Raw genomic sequence first — 15,876 nt, forward strand, 5'->3', positions numbered from 1 at the left:
ATTCTCAGGAAGGACTGAAATGAAAGAGTCAGAGCTGCTAAACTCATTATCATAGGTAGATCTGTTAAAAATTAAATTTTCAGCAAAAAACAAACAAAAAAAAAGGTTCAAACCCAAAACTGGCCAAAAATCGACATTGCAATATGGCAATGTTTACCATGGAGAAGTCAAAACACTTTCCTTAAATTCTGTCATTTGTATTTTTATACTGTATCACAATATAGCGTAAGAATCTAAGAACATTAAATGTAAGCTAGGCATTTCAACTCCATCAAAATATTTGCATAGCTTCCCCTGGAAAAAAAAAAAAAAAAAAAAAAAAAAAAAAAAAAAAAACCAAGGAATATATATAATACATGCTGGTAGTCATGTCTTTCAAATTAAAAGCTTTCACCATACAAAACATTTATATTTTTTTTTTATTATTTTTTATTTTTAATTATGAGTTTGTGTGTAATGACCTGGCCCCAAAAAGGAAAGAAAAATTCTGAGGAATAAAAGTCAAGCAGAATAGATGGTTGGATGTTTAAACTGACAAGAAAAAATGAGCAGCTCTGAATGAGACTGGTCTATATAACTGCTACTGCCTGCTACTCACTAGAACAGCTAACACATATTGAGTTCCCCTTGTGCTTTGGGGTTTTGCTAACTGGGAAAGGTCTCCTTGTCCTCATTCTTAGGATAAAGATGGGAGCCCCACCACTCCCAACGGGACCTGACATGGTTGGCCTTACGCATGTTTTAACACTCCCCAAATAACCCACCCTGTGCAGCTACTTGGACAACTTTTGCTTCATATGACCAGGATTGTCACAGTTCTGGCCCCCTGTTTAGTCAGGGAAGAGATGCAGGCTCCAGCTGTGAGAATTTTCAACACCTTAAGTTAGACAAAACACCCAAACCCTAATGCATAAATAGTGGTCTCCCTTACCCACCCACACATCCCTTTCTCTGTCTTCTCTCTGCACCGTTCCAGGAAAACTTCAGTTTTTAGCTGAAAACCAGAAAACAGTGTTAGAGTTGTTTTTTGTTTAAAAGGCACAAATTGTCTTGAAGTACTTCTAGGGTAAATCTGTGGGAAAAAAGGACTCGTTTGGCAAAAGCATGTCCAATTTGCAATTTTTAAATTATTTTATTATTTTTTTTTTTAATAAAAACTGTTAAGTCTTACATTTTTCCATCGGTACTTTCCCTTTTCAAAATGTCTTCACTATGAATACCAGATATATAAAAAACAGATCATTATGAACTTCTGCAATGGACATGAGTTAAAGAAGAAATCCATTCAGTGAAAAAATTGAGATTAAAATATGTATTTTATACACATATGTTCTCAAAGGGTGTTTCACTAGGATATTTCAATTATTTCAATAAACACCAAAAAATTATGCCCCCTTACAAGGAGTGAGACTTGGTCAAAATTTCTGTTTAAGGTCATGTTTGAGTATTAATATAAGACTGAAAGCAGTACAGCAATTGGAGGAAATGTGTATACTTTTTAAAAAATTATTTCAAAGCTACAGTGCTGTAGATTTCCTAACATTAGTAGTATACAAAATTAGTACAGAAAAAGAAATTTCACTCCTACTTTCATATTTCTTTAGATCTTAACATGACATTAATGAGCAAATACACACTAGGATGATGATCACACTGTAGGATAAAATGGCTCATATACTGTGTTGATAAGTTAAGATGAAAGAAATCCAGAACAAAGTCACAACACTATTGTGGAGATATGTTTAGATTCAAAAATATTTGTATCAGTCAAAGATAGAAACACCCAAGACAAAAAACAACTGATAAATAGAAACATCCACTTTTTCCACTTGACTGTATAATAAATACACTGTATATGTTAAAGCATTACTCCATTACTAGGCCTAGCTGCCACATGCAGTACGTAAACACATTATATACATATTTTCCATCTGATCTCTGATGCATTTGTAGCTTCTATTAAATATCAATGCCATTCCCAAGCATTTGAGGACAGAATGTAACTTGTGGGAGACAAAGAAGATGCTCAAATAGAAACAGTACTGACACTGAAATCCTGACGCCCAATGATGCAAGGCTGTAGTTGAGGTGCTTTTGAGTAAAATTTGAGATGATTCTTCCTGAATCTCAGAATAAAGCATTGCAATTTGCACTGGACAGTCTACTGGACTATGCTAGAGAACTTCACAGGAAACATGGCTGAAAAATCCAGAAAGATTTCTTGAAGGGCAAGAGAAGCATATAATATGATTGCAACCCCCCCATTAAACCACTCCTATCCTAACTATGAAAATTAGCCAGATGACATTTCTTCATTTATAGTCTTTTGGGGGCCTTCCTTTTCAATAGCAATCATGCACCACAGATTCTCCTCTTCATTTTCTTTTCCATCATATGAAGAGGGTTTTTTTTATTATTATTTTTATTTATTTTCTCTTCTCATGCTGACTGACTAGTTTACTTTATACATCATGACACCGTTCCTTCACAACACAGCAATGCTTCCTCATAGTGAGCCTGGTCATTAGATGAATCACTCTGAAGTGTTAATAGTACTACCCAAAAGAGATGAACCTTTAGCATCACAGATGCTCAGACAGAGAAGTCTACAGGACTGGTAACAATTTACAAATATGTCAGACACAGTGGCGCATCATCTTGATTGACAAGATGATGTACTTCATTGTACTTCCATGAACATCTCCAGTACTCTCATCAATCAAGAAACTAAAATTAGCATTTTTAAGATGGCTATATATATATTTATTTTTTTAATGGCATCAACCTAGTGCCATGTACAGGTCAACAGAAAAGCCACTTCTGAGCAATGAAAAGCTGAAGCAAATACAAAAGGTGCTCTGAAAAGATGCTGCAGCAGCCAGCCACTTACCATTAAGAGGGAAGAGGAGTTTATTGTCCAAAAGAAAACTTTCAAACAAGTATGATGTATTATATTTTAGGAATAAATACTGAACTTGACCAGACAGTTCATACCACATGTTACTTTATTATTATTATTATTGTTTAATACAATGTCTTTAAATACAAGTAATTTCAGCTACAAACTATAACTATTTAAAGTCGTGCCTAGAAGCTCCATCATGAGTCAGGTATTGTACATAAAGGTGTGCTGAGGGAAAAGTACAAAATAAATAAATAAATAAATAAGAAAAACACATACTTGGGATACTTTTTGTCTTACTGAAGGGGAAATGTCTCTTTACACAATCTTTAAACAAGAGTAAATAATGGTGATATGATCTTACTGATTTTGCTTCCCCAGTTAATCGGAGTTTGCAAAAACAATTGTCTAATAATGTTATTTTGTGATTTTACAGCTACTCATGTTGGTGCTATGTGAAGGACGCAAGCAGTTATTCTTGGTCATGTATTTGCAAAACCCTGATTGAGAATGATTTGAAGAATTGCTTGTTTGAACTTTTTCCACTAAAGATAGGTTCACAAGGTACTGCATTAAAATAGGCAGGCTAAACCTAAATTAGGATGAATTAGCCCAAACAGAACACCAGATTAACACAGGTATATTCCTTTCAGGTATAAAAGTTTACATCAAGTAAACCAGTTTTTTTTTTGTTTTTTTTTTTTTTCCTAACATGCTCTGTTAAACATTTACAAGTTTTTACAAGATGCACATCCTGCTGTCCCATCCTGAACTCAGTCCTGGGTCCAGCGAGGGCAGAAGCACAAGCACAACATTCTGAGGTGAGTTTTGAGCATCCCAGATCATTCTTTTTAACTTGAACATCAGAAGTAATTTTAGGTGGGTGAATCATATCATGAAAATAAGAGTCTGTTTATTTGTTGGTTTTTGAAAGCTATATAAGTCGTACCCAGCCTCTAATTAAATATTCACTAGAAATACATGGGTAATTTGCACATACTTCATGCTAACTATTCTTTTTGTTCTGGAGACAAAATTAGTATTTAATCAGTTAAAACTAGTATTGATCTTTTGCCAAATGAGAAACTGCCCCGACTTATTTCAGTGGCTCCATTTTTCTCCTCCTGACTCTCCTACTGCATACCCCTTAACTTCTGACTGGACCTGTCTCCCCTCCTATCCTTCATCTACTTTGACAGCCAAGCTCTCTGGGAAAAAGACTGGGTATGAGTTGTTCAATACAAATTTTGGTCAGAACTACAAGGTTTTAATCTCAAACCATCAACCAGAAAAGCAGAAGAGTTATAAAATACATATTGGATGGATCTTCTCTTATGCCTCTCCTACACAGGCAAAGAAGGGAAGAACATGAAACATGGAAGGAAGCTTTCAAGAACAATGCAGCCAAGATAGGTGACAAATCTACGTTACCCTGGAGAAACAGGATGTGAAGTTCAGTTCTGTATTTTTATTTCTAAAATGTTTGTATTTCTAAAGAATGTAAAATATCAAATATTCTTCTTGAAGAACAATTCTCCCTCTAATCTCTTACCACATTGCTACACACTATACAATAAATATTATCCTGCTCACATGCTTCTGTTTACTTAGCTATCTATATTTGATGCTATCTCACAACATAAGTTTTAGTTCTGTCATCTTAAAATATTAATAGTTGTCAATCAAAACAGAAAGTGTGTAATAAAAACATTCTAGAAACTAATAACCCTATATTTCTACACTCTCAGCTTGGAGCTATGCATTTCTAAAAATGAGATTAATTATATGTTTGTACAGTGTGCAATACAATCAGACAGACCGCTAAACACCATTCTCCTAGCAATGAACACAGACTACATGCATAATCATACAGAGAGAATGTTCATATATATTATGTAATATATGCAGTAGTAAATTAATAGTGCCATCTTCCTTTGGCCCAGAATTTTGATCTGTAAAAGTTTTGGGGGTTTGTGGAGGTTGTTTTTTTTTTTTTTTATTTCTGTGAAATAACACAATCTGACTGGTGCCACAATTCTAGGTAGAGAATGAGAGAAAAGGGCACAGTCAATACCAAAATAATTTATGGCAACTTTTTAACAAATATTTAGAAGCATGGAAGCTCCAAGGACAGATACACACGACAGATCCTTGAAGTCATAACATAACAAGGTAAACTGCTGACTTTATTTTAAGGCATCAGGAAAATATCCTTTGAATTCTGTGAAACTTTAGTGGGAACTGTTTGGGACATTTAAATCTGCTCTGGTCAAAGTATTAGCAAATGCACTGTAGAAAACAATCCTGAAACATCAAGAAGATGGACAAGTTTTGTAACAGATCTTTTGCTGCTCCAATTCTTATTAATCTAATCCATCACCCTTACTGAGGTGGCAAAGTTTTATGTAGACTTTAAAATTATGACCATTAGAAAATTATGTCTGCCTGCGTAGTATATACATACGTATGTATGTAAGGTCTGTTTTTTAAACACACGCACAGAAAAAACTTTTGCACCTAATTTGCCCATGCTACAGCTATAACAGTGCATTAATCTGGCAATTACAGAAAGAAATTTCTAATTATGGTTATATGAATGCACAATTTGCATGCATAATCACAACCCATGAACTTGTAACTTAGGCATGCAGTAACTTAGATATGTTTACTGCCAAAAATGTAGTAGTATTGGACTATGACATGCTTATGCCACAGAAGCAGGATCAATTTGTCAGCTTTTCCCCAAAATAGAAAATTAGAAATCCTAGAAGGTAGACAACAAGGTGATATAAGAGAGTGAAAGAGGCCTCTGAAAAATTTAAAAAAAAAAAAATTAAATATTTGAGATAGATTTTATTTGGCTTTATTGTGCTCCAGTCACCATGGTCTTGTTCTTGGATTTCCTCTGGCCCCTGTCCCCTGTTTTGCAGGAAGGCTTGTGACTTTCTGAAACCTGAAGTTTACCTAGGATTTTATGCTGGCAATCTGATAACAGTAAAAGTTACTCATAGTAATGGCTCCAGAAAGCATCTCTGTTCCCAAGCCACAGGATGACAGAATACTTTATGGATGTGCAAGGTGTGTTAAAGGAAGAGAATAAAAGTTTCACTTAGTCCATGTGTCTTACTGTTATTTCTGTTATTCCAGAATGGAAATCCTCTTATTGACCAAGGCACTAAGCAATCACTCCCATATGACAGCCAATAAAGAGATCCATTGTTGACATACTTCAGTAGGAAAAAAAAAAAAACAAAACACAATGAAAGGGTATGGAGAAATGAAAAGGTATTTTCTTTTTAAACTTTTAGAGAGTAATAGCCATAATTGGCTTCCCTATGTAGTTTGGCCCTAGTTTGTAATAGTATTACAGTGAGAAACAGTGCCCTGCAATGATTTTTTATACACAAACCTTAATGACTTCAATTGCTGCTAAGGATGCAGAATGGTGGCAGGATATGGCTGTTCACCATTAAGGCTCTAAAGCCTTCACAATTACTGAGTATACAGAATATTTATTATAGAGACTGTGCCAGACCTTTTTGTGAGCTGCCCTGGGCCTGTTCTCTGAGCCACATCAAGCAAGAAGTTTAAATGAAACTGCTCCCAAGTTTCTGAAACGGTTTAATAAAACATATACTGACTGTAATATTCACTTTATAGTAGAAAACTATTGCCCTTTGGTTTGAAAAATGACCTCTAGTTGGCTATTTTACTCTCAGCTTCATAGATTATAGTCCGCTGTTGGTCATTTTCTCAATCCACAGGGCAATACTTTTCCATAACAAGCTCAAACTGCAATCAGTATTTGTAGGCTGTTACACAAGTTGAGGATAATATGTCTCAACACATTCTATTATGTGACTAAACAAAAGAAATAACAACCTGGTGACACAGATATATGGAGAAAAACAGTGCAATTCTTCTAATGCTCTAATGCTGAAATGGCAGAAAACCACATTTCTTTGTATTGTACTAATTTATATTACATTTATTGTATTCAATATACAACAATCTCTAATTTGATTTTTTTCATTAATAATGTTTTGTTTTGTATTATCTTATGTCTGTTCTTATTTCAATGTAAAATGACAAATACTGAATTCTATTAATATCAGATTTTAGAAATGACAGCTAGTGACTGATATCCTAACATTAAAATCATATAAAAATGTATTCACATAAATACCTTAAAGATCAGTTGCTCTTGGGCACACAAAGCGTACATGGATAAAAACTCAGAGGTTTGATATAAGGAAATTCTGATATAGTTTGTAGAGAAGTTACAAGTAATTGTTTCAGCACCTGGCTCCACTATATAATGTGAAATAGAACATTTCAGAAAATTAGTTCCCCTATGATAGAATCAAATAGATGCACTATGTTGACAATAAGTCACGGAAAAGGAAGTGAGAAATCTGTCATCTATTCCAACATGTGCCAATGACAGACCTTAATAAAGTATCACCCCACCTTCCTACACCACGGTTACTCTGATCTTTAGGGCAAGTACAACTTACCTAGCTAGTTGGAGTGTGGCGAGGTTTAATTCTTTAATCAACGGATGATTAAAACTCTTGCAGATTCTTTACTGTGAATGCAAAATATTTATAATTACAAAAGTAACATTCATCTGTAAATAAAAATGTAGTTAGATGTGACACCCCCACACACTCAAAACCAAATGAATAACTTCCCCAAGCTGCAACTACTGGGGTCAAGCAGAAGTGGATATTTTCTAGCTCGTTCATCTATAAATTATAAAGCTCTATAAAGAGCTTTCTTTCCTTTAAATGAATACACCACATTTTCCGGGGATCTGGGGGCAGAAGGGAGAATCTTGGCTGAAAGCTGTAAGACCCAGAAGAGAAAAATATTCATTATAGATCTGTATATGCTGCCTCAGAAGCTATATACATCTATAATGCTGAATTTTGAGATCTTAAAAGGGGTTGTTGTTGAGTTTTTGGTGGTTTTGTTTGTTTTGGGGTTGTGTGGTGTGTTTTTTCCTCCATTTTCCACTACTGTTCCTATATTATTGCTCAACCATAGATTCATCTGCATTCACTAGCTGAAATTTAAGTCTGGATTCATTTAAACATGGGGGAACTCCATCTACACACTCTAAAACATTTGAGCTAAAGAACATATTTGAATGTGATTACCAGACAATGATGGGCCTTTATCTAAATTCCTTGAAGAGTTGTAAGATATCTAACTCTTTAATAGTTTTTGATGTATAAGATTTTACAACTTTTATGGTTTTAAAAGAAAGGTTTTCTAATATAAAAAAGACACATTTTTTTTTTAGGGTAATGAAAATGGCACACTTGTCATAGCATAATGGATTAATTAAGGAATATGATGTTTATCCTAGCTTCTGAGTTGTACGTCTTCATAACTCACTCATAAAAATTAAACGCATTATACTATGCTCCACAGTGATATATCTTTTATTTTTTACCTGTAGAAAATAAATTATTCTAAAATGAATTATTCCATATCCAGTAAGAAATGTAAAAATTACACTGTTATTTTAAAAATTTACATTGCAGTGTATAAAAAACAATCTTCTCACTGTGTTTTTGAACCATGTTACTCCCACTATTATGAAATCATAATTGCTGCTGCCACACCTAAAATCAAATGCCACAGATGTTGTATCTCTTTATAAACTGTGCATTTGGTACCTTAATCACAAAACCGCATATAGTATATTTTAGGACTATTATTTCATTGCTGACTGCTTTTGTATATAAGTAACACACAACTATGAATACAAAGACTCAAAATCCTCATTTCTCAAATCAACAGATGAAAAATCCCTAAATAATGTACAGATGTTTCATATTTAAATGAGTTATTAGCATTTAATGCTGCCAATCGTACATGCAGTAAAATTGGTGAATTTCAAGGTACTCGGTATTTACAATGTTTGTTGTTTTTTAAATCCAATGATTCTAGGATAACTGAAAAAAAATAGTCAACTAATTTTCTATAATATATTTCTGATGTAATCTTTAAATTCCTTTGAGTGGTCAGATATATTATGTTCCATATCAATTCCTTTTGCCTCAAGAAAGTTGATTCTGCTGTCCGTAAGCTGCAGTGTTTCACTAAAAGTAAATTATCTGCCTTTATCTATAGAGTAATCCTCTTCCCCAAAACAAGACAGAACAGTTTCTAATCCTACACAGATAGAGGAATACACATAAACTGTACATTTTACAGTAAAGACAGAGTAATACAATGGTTGATAAATCATGTATGTGTCTGTGTACAAAGAAAAAGGTTTATCTCCTTTCCTGTAAGATGCGTCTATGTTAGCACACATTCCCCATGCTGCCACTGCAACACTCTTTACAAGCTCTGTAATAGAGACATCTAAGTTTAAAAAATGAAGCAGCCCACAGGTCAAACAAGTTCCTGATGAGAAGTGCTTAACCAGAAATATTATTCCACTGATTGTAAGTTTTCATCCATACATCAAACCCTCGAGTCTATTGATTAAATAAAACTAATGTTTCTTTATTTCAAAACATAAGAGAATTAAATCATCCCCATTGTTTTTCCTTGGTTTGGAACTATCAAGTTGTACACACTTGCCATGTGTCCCACTTATAATTACAACATCCTTAAGGAAAGCTTATCCTACAATGACTGATCACGGGTTTCTTGCCTCTTCCTCTAAATCTTCTGCTCCTGGTCATAATCAATGGCACTTGACGGCCCAATATTCTGATCCAATATGGCAAGCAATATGATCCAAGATCTGCTAAAAAAAATCAATAAATTCCTTTGCTTCAGGAAATTTTGCATCAGAACAACTTTAAGCATATACAAATACAAGAATTTACTGCAATTATACTGGCACATCTTTCCTTTCTTATGTCTCTTTCACTGCTTAATTAGCTGTATCATGCCTCAGTTTTTCTTGCAGTCCCACATAACATAATCCAGGCAAAGTAGCCCTCACAAAACCTTATCCAAGTCAAGAGCTGATGGCTTGGAGAACGGAAGACCTCCTTCGGTAAGCATCCACATCAAAATATAGTGTATCCGTATTCTGCTGAGTCCCATGTAGTATTGACCAGGGCCTGAAGACACCATCAAATACTAACTTGGCATGAACACACAACAAACTGCTAACAATGTCTTTGAAGAGCACCAAGAGGTGAATACAAGAGTCTTCTGGGGTTTAGGTGTGGGTGTTTTTTTGTTGCAATTTTTTGTGTTTTCCTCGTTAAAAAAAAAAAAAAAAAAAAAAAAAAAAAAAAAGTCCAAATTATCTTAATAGCTCCCCTGTGCTGCTAGGTCTCCAAGACAGCCTACAGCTTGATTCCAGTCTAGCTGCACCATGCCGCCCTGTGCTGTTCATCCATACTCCAACACTCAACACATTGAAATGCAGCCAGAAAACCCTCTGTCGGAGATTCAGTTTCCATTCTGGAGGGTAATTGCAGCTAGGCTAAAACTGTACCATCTAAGTTCACTCATATCTTTCACCCTACACTTCCAGATGAAAGGGCATGCACTAAACTTAATTCTGTTACTGTATATACACATTTAGTAAGTCAAATAAAGTACTTTTTTAAAAAAACAAGGAATGTTTAATGTACTTCAAATCTTCTTTAAATTATCATAACAGTAAATGCATAATTAGCAATAAATTAAGAAAAAAATAAAAAAAGAATTTATTACCTGTTAGTTATTTCAGTTTAACAGAGTCGCAGAAATGCAGAACAATAAGCAAGCACAGGCATCTGTACTAGTTAAGAAGGCTTCAGTTTGGGCATGCCCTTCAACCTTTCAGTCCTTTTCCACTAGAAATCACTAGTTCAGCATCAGCAAAACTAAGTAAAGATGGAGTCTTTCTTCTACTAAGTAGCACTAATTTCTGCCTGCAGTGCCATTGAGAAGAGGGTCAATCAAATCACAGAGGCGGAAAAGTGTTTGTTCTCATCAGTGAAGATGAGTTCAAACCACCCTCCAAGCATCAAGATGGCAGAGTCATAGAATGGTTTGGGTTGGGAGGAACATTAAAGATCTCCTAGTTCCAACCCTCCTGCCATGGAGAGAGACATCTCCCACCAGACCAGGTTGCCCAAAGCACCATCCAACCTGGCCTTAAACATTTCCAGGGATGAGGCATCCACAGCTTCTCTGGGCAAGCTGTTCCAGTGCCTCACCACCCTCTGAGTAAAGAATTGCTTCTTAGTATCTAATCTAAGTCTACAAAATACACGAAGGAAACATTTAAAAAATAAATAAAAATCAGCAGATATTATTGTAAAATATAAATGCAATTCTCTAAATCAAGAAACCAGAAGTCAGATCAAGAGCTCACAGCCAGGATTTTCATCAGTCAAAGAGCATAAGAATTCTCCTTATGTATCAAGTCTTTGATTGATATGTGATCTTTTCTTTCTTTTCAGGCAGAACAGCTGTCCAGTGAGCTAGAAGAAATGGCCATGAAGACAGCTTTGCGTCTGATATGACTTTGAGACAGAAAATTATCCCAATGATAAATGCTTTAAATTGAATTTCTATGGAAAAGAATAAATTAAAAATGTCATCCATGAAAGACTTTCTCTCTTTCTCCCTTTGAGCAAGCAATCAACTCTTACCATAAATATAGTTTTTTTGGGGTGTAGGGTGGGGGAAGTGGAGCAGTTTCTGATACAGAAGAGAAAATCACACAGAATCACAGAATTTCTAGGTTGGAAGAGACCTCAAGATCATCAAGTCCAACCTCTGACCTAACACTAACAGTCCCCACCAAACCATAACCCTAAGCTCTACATCTAAACGTCTTTTGAAGACTTCCAGGGATGGTGACTCCACCACTTCCCCGGGCAGCCTGTTCCAATGTCTAACAACCCTTACGGTAAAGAAGTTCTTCCTAACATCTAACCTAAAACTCCCCTGGCGCAACTTTGCCCAATTCCCCCTCATCCTGTCACCAGGCACGTGGGAAAATAGATCAACCCCCACCTCGCTACAGCCTCCTTTAAGGTATCTGTAAAGAGCAATAAGGTCACCCCTAAGCCTCCTTTTCTCCAGGCTGAACAAGCCCAGCTCCTTCAGCCGCTCCTCGTAGGACTTGTTCTCCAGGCCCCTCACCAGCTTCGTTGCCCTTCTCTGGACCCGCTCAAGCACCTCGATGTCCTTCTTGTAGCGAGGGGCCCAAAACTGAACACAGTACTCGAGGTGTGGCCGCACCAGAGCCGAGTACAGGGGAACGATCACCTCCCTAGCCCTGCTGGTCACGCTGTTTCTTATGCAAGCCAGGATGCTGTTGGCCTTCTTGGCCACCTGAGCACACTGCTGGCTCACATTCAGCTGACTATCCACCATCACTCCCAGGTCCTTCTCTGCCTGGCAGCTCTCCAACCACTCATCTCCCAGCCTGTAGCTCTGCTTGGGGTTATTGCACCCCAGGTGCAGGACCCAGCACTTGGCCTTGTTAAACTTCATGCAGTTGACCTCAGCCCATCGGTGCAGCCTATCCAGATCCTCCTGCAGAGCCTTCCTACCCTCAAGCAGATCGACACACACACCTAACTTGGTGTCATCTGCGAACTTACTGAGGGTGCACTCAATGCCCTCATCCAGATCATCGATGAAGACATTAAAGAGGACCGGCCCCAGCACCGAGCCCTGGGGGACGCCACTAGTGACTGGCCTCCAACTGGACTTGGCTCCATTCACCACGACTCTTTGGGCCCGGCTATCCAGCCAGTTTCTAACCCAACGAAGCGTGCGCCAGTCCAAGCCAAGAGCAGCCAGTTTCTTGAGCAGAATGCTGTGGGAAACAGTGTCAAAAGCCTTGCTGAAGTCAAGGTAGACCACATCCACAGCCTTTCCCTCATCCACCAAGCGCGTCACTTTGTCATAGAAGGAGATCAGGTTTGTCAAGCAGGATCTGCCTTTCATAAACCCATGCTGACTGGGCCTGATCGCCTGCTTGCCCTGCAAGTGCTGTGTGATGACTCTCAAGAGGATCTGCTCCATGAGCTTCCCTGGTACTGAGGTCAAACTGACAGGCCTGTAGTTTCCCGGGTCTGCCCTCCGGCCCTTCTTGTAGATGGGCGTCACATTTGCTAGCCGCCAGTCAACTGGGACCTCCCCCGATAGCCAGGACTGCTGATAAAGGCAGGTCATGCCTGACGAACATGATCTTCTTCTATGACAGAGTGACGCGCTTGGTGGATGAGGGAAAGGCTGTGGATGTGGTCTACCTTGACTTCAGCAAGGCTTTTGACACCGTCTCCCACAGCATTCTCCTCAAGAAACTGGCTGCTCTTGGCTTGGACTGGCGCACGCTTCGTTGGGTTAGAAACTGGCTGGATAGCCGGGCCCAAAGAGTCGTGGTGAATGGAGCCAAGTCCAGTTGGAGGCCAGTCACTAGTGGCGTCCCCCAGGGCTCGGTGCTGGGGCCGGTCCTCTTTAATATCTTCATCGATGATCTGGACGAGGGCATCGAGTGCACCCTCAGTAAGTTCGCAGATGACACCAAGTTAGGTGCGTGTGTCGATCTGCTTGAGGGTAGGAAAGCTCTGCAGGAGGATCTGGATAGGCTGCACCGATGGGCTGAGGTCAACTGCATGAAGTTTAACAAGGCCAAGTGCCGGGTCCTGCACCTGGGGTGCAATAACCCAAAGCAGAGCTACAGGCTGGGAGAGGAATGGTTGGAAAGCTGCCAGGCAGAGAAGGACCTGGGAGTGATGGTGGATAGTCGGCTGAATATGAGCCAGCAGTGTGCTCAGGTGGCCAAGAAGGCCAACGGCATCCTGGCTTGTATCAGGAACAGTGTGACCAGCAGGGCTAGGGAGGTGATCTTCCCCTGTACTCAGCTCTGGTGAGGCCGCACCTCGAGTACTGTGTTCAGTTTTGGGCCCCTCGCTACAAGAAGGACATCGAGGTGCTTGAGCGGGTCCAGAGAAGGGCGACGAAGCTGGTGAGGGGCCTGGAGAACAAGTCCTACGAGGAGTGGCTGAGGGAGCTGGGCTTGTTCAGCCTGGAGAAGAGGAGGCTCAGGGGTGACCTTATCGCTCTTTTTAGGTACCTCAAGGGAGGCTGTAGCGAGGTGGGGGTTGGCCTGTTCTCCCACGTGCCTGGTGACAGGACGAGGGGGAATGGGTTTAAGTTGAGCCAGGGGAGTTTTAGGTTAGATGTTAGGAAGAACTTCTTCACTGAAAGGGTTGTGAGGCACTGGAACAGGCTGCCCAGGGAAGTGGTGGAGTCACCATCCCTGGAAGTCTTCAAAAGACGCTTAGATGTAGAGCTTAGGGATATGGTTTAGTGGAGGGCTGTTAGCGTTAGGTTGGAGGTTGGACTCGATGACCTTGAGGTCTCTTCCAACCTAGAAAATTCTGTGTGATTCTGTGATTCTGTAAATGATGGACAGTGGCTTGGCCAGCTCCTCTGCCAGTTCTCTCAGTACCCTTGGGTGGATCCCATCCAGCCCCATCAACTTGTACACATCCAAGTGCCGTAGCAGGTCACCAAACAGTTTTTTGTGGATAGTGAGGGCCACATCCTGCCCCCCATCCCCTTCCATCAGCTCAGGGTACTGGGTATCCAGAGAACAACTGGTATTGCCGCTAAAGACTGAGGCAAAGAAGGCATTGAGCACCTCCGCCTTTTCCTCATCTCTTGTAACTAAGTTTCCCCCTGCATCCAGTAAAGGATGGAGATTCTCCTTAGTCCTCCTTTTTGTGTTGATGTATTTATAGAAACGTTTTTTGTTATCTTTAACGGCAGTAGCTAGATTGAGCTCCAGATGACCTTTGGCATTCCTAATTTTGTCCCTGCAAAAGTTACGTACCTCAAAACTGCATTTGAAATACATCTAACAAGAAAGGGGCAATAGCTGCTTTTGAGAGGACCACCACTGGGCAGAATGGAAAAAACAAAACAAAACAAAACAAAACAAAACAAAACAAAACAAAAAAAAAAAAAAAAAAAAAAAACACAAAAAAAACCCACTGCAGATTGTCTGGACATTGTGACCTGGGATAGGGATATGTCATAACTTCCTTGATTCTCCTCTGTAAGGAAATGTTCCAAGGAAGCTGAAACACGCACTACTGGTTGATAAAGACATAGAATCTATGACACAATAACTGTAAGAAGAAATGGCTTGACTATGTTCAAGAAAAGCAAAACAAAGCAATAGCAAACACCATAAAACTTCTCAGCAGAAGTAATTGGTACAGATCAGTGCAAATTTATTTAATCTAATAGATTTATATAAATTACATAAATAGAAGACTACATCCACTGAGATAATTCAGTGAATTTATGTTTCTTTCCCTTTTTGTTCCCCTGAATGGCCTTTCTTCCCCTTATTTTCAAACCACCTCCTTCGTCCCTGCTTCTGGAGTCTTCCTCCTCTTCCACATAAGCTGCCATTAACCCTATACAACAGAGTGGTGCACCTTCCATTGCTGACATATGTCTGCTCTTCTGCCTCCTCACCCGTCCCTCCTGGCATCACTGGGTGACAGCCCCTGCTCTCACAGGGATTTTAAATCCACAGATCCAGGCTACAGATCTCAGAAATCCTGCTCAGTGGGATTCTGACAACAGAAGAATGGGAGATAAGAACATAAAAGCAGCCCCAATGTGGTGCCCCATCAGGAAGCCAACTAAATCTGATAGACAGTCATCTCTGACCTAGAAGTAGGAAAGGGATGAGCATTTAGAGAACAGAACAGCAGCTCAGAAAACCTTTATATGGTCTGTAATCAGCCAGCAACACCTAAAAAACAGAAAGTATTTGTCCAGGTCTTTACTTCTGGGATAATCAAATCAAGTCCCACCGCCCCCTCCCCCCCCCCCACACACACACACTCACAAGTTACATATGTGTTTGTATTTCTATGTTTCCTCTCCTTGTTCCCCACTTTTACTGTGCAGTGACTACCAACAATTATTTTACAGAGAGACTCTATAACAAGCTTACAGGATGC

The 15,876-nt window shown here is 38.9% G+C and overlaps 1 protein-coding gene across 3 annotated transcripts in view; it reads right to left on the reverse strand.

Moving 5' to 3' along the window:
* The window catches only part of ZNF536 (zinc finger protein 536), a 350,265-nt gene that overhangs the window by 272,846 nt on the left and 61,543 nt on the right, over window positions 1-15,876 (reverse strand). The window contains exon 3 of one of the 3 annotated variants that reach the window (XM_082769969.1): window positions 7,420-7,490. The exons of the other annotated variants lie outside the window; for them this stretch is intronic. The gene's annotated coding sequence lies outside the window, so the exon portion shown is untranslated. The remainder of the gene's footprint in view (window positions 1-7,419; window positions 7,491-15,876) is intronic. 3 annotated transcript variants of the gene reach the window in all.

The sequence above is a fragment of the Aythya marila genome (genome assembly GCF_965140915.1).
Source record: "Aythya marila genome assembly, chromosome: 12".
Taxonomy (NCBI): Eukaryota; Metazoa; Chordata; class Aves; order Anseriformes; family Anatidae; genus Aythya; species Aythya marila.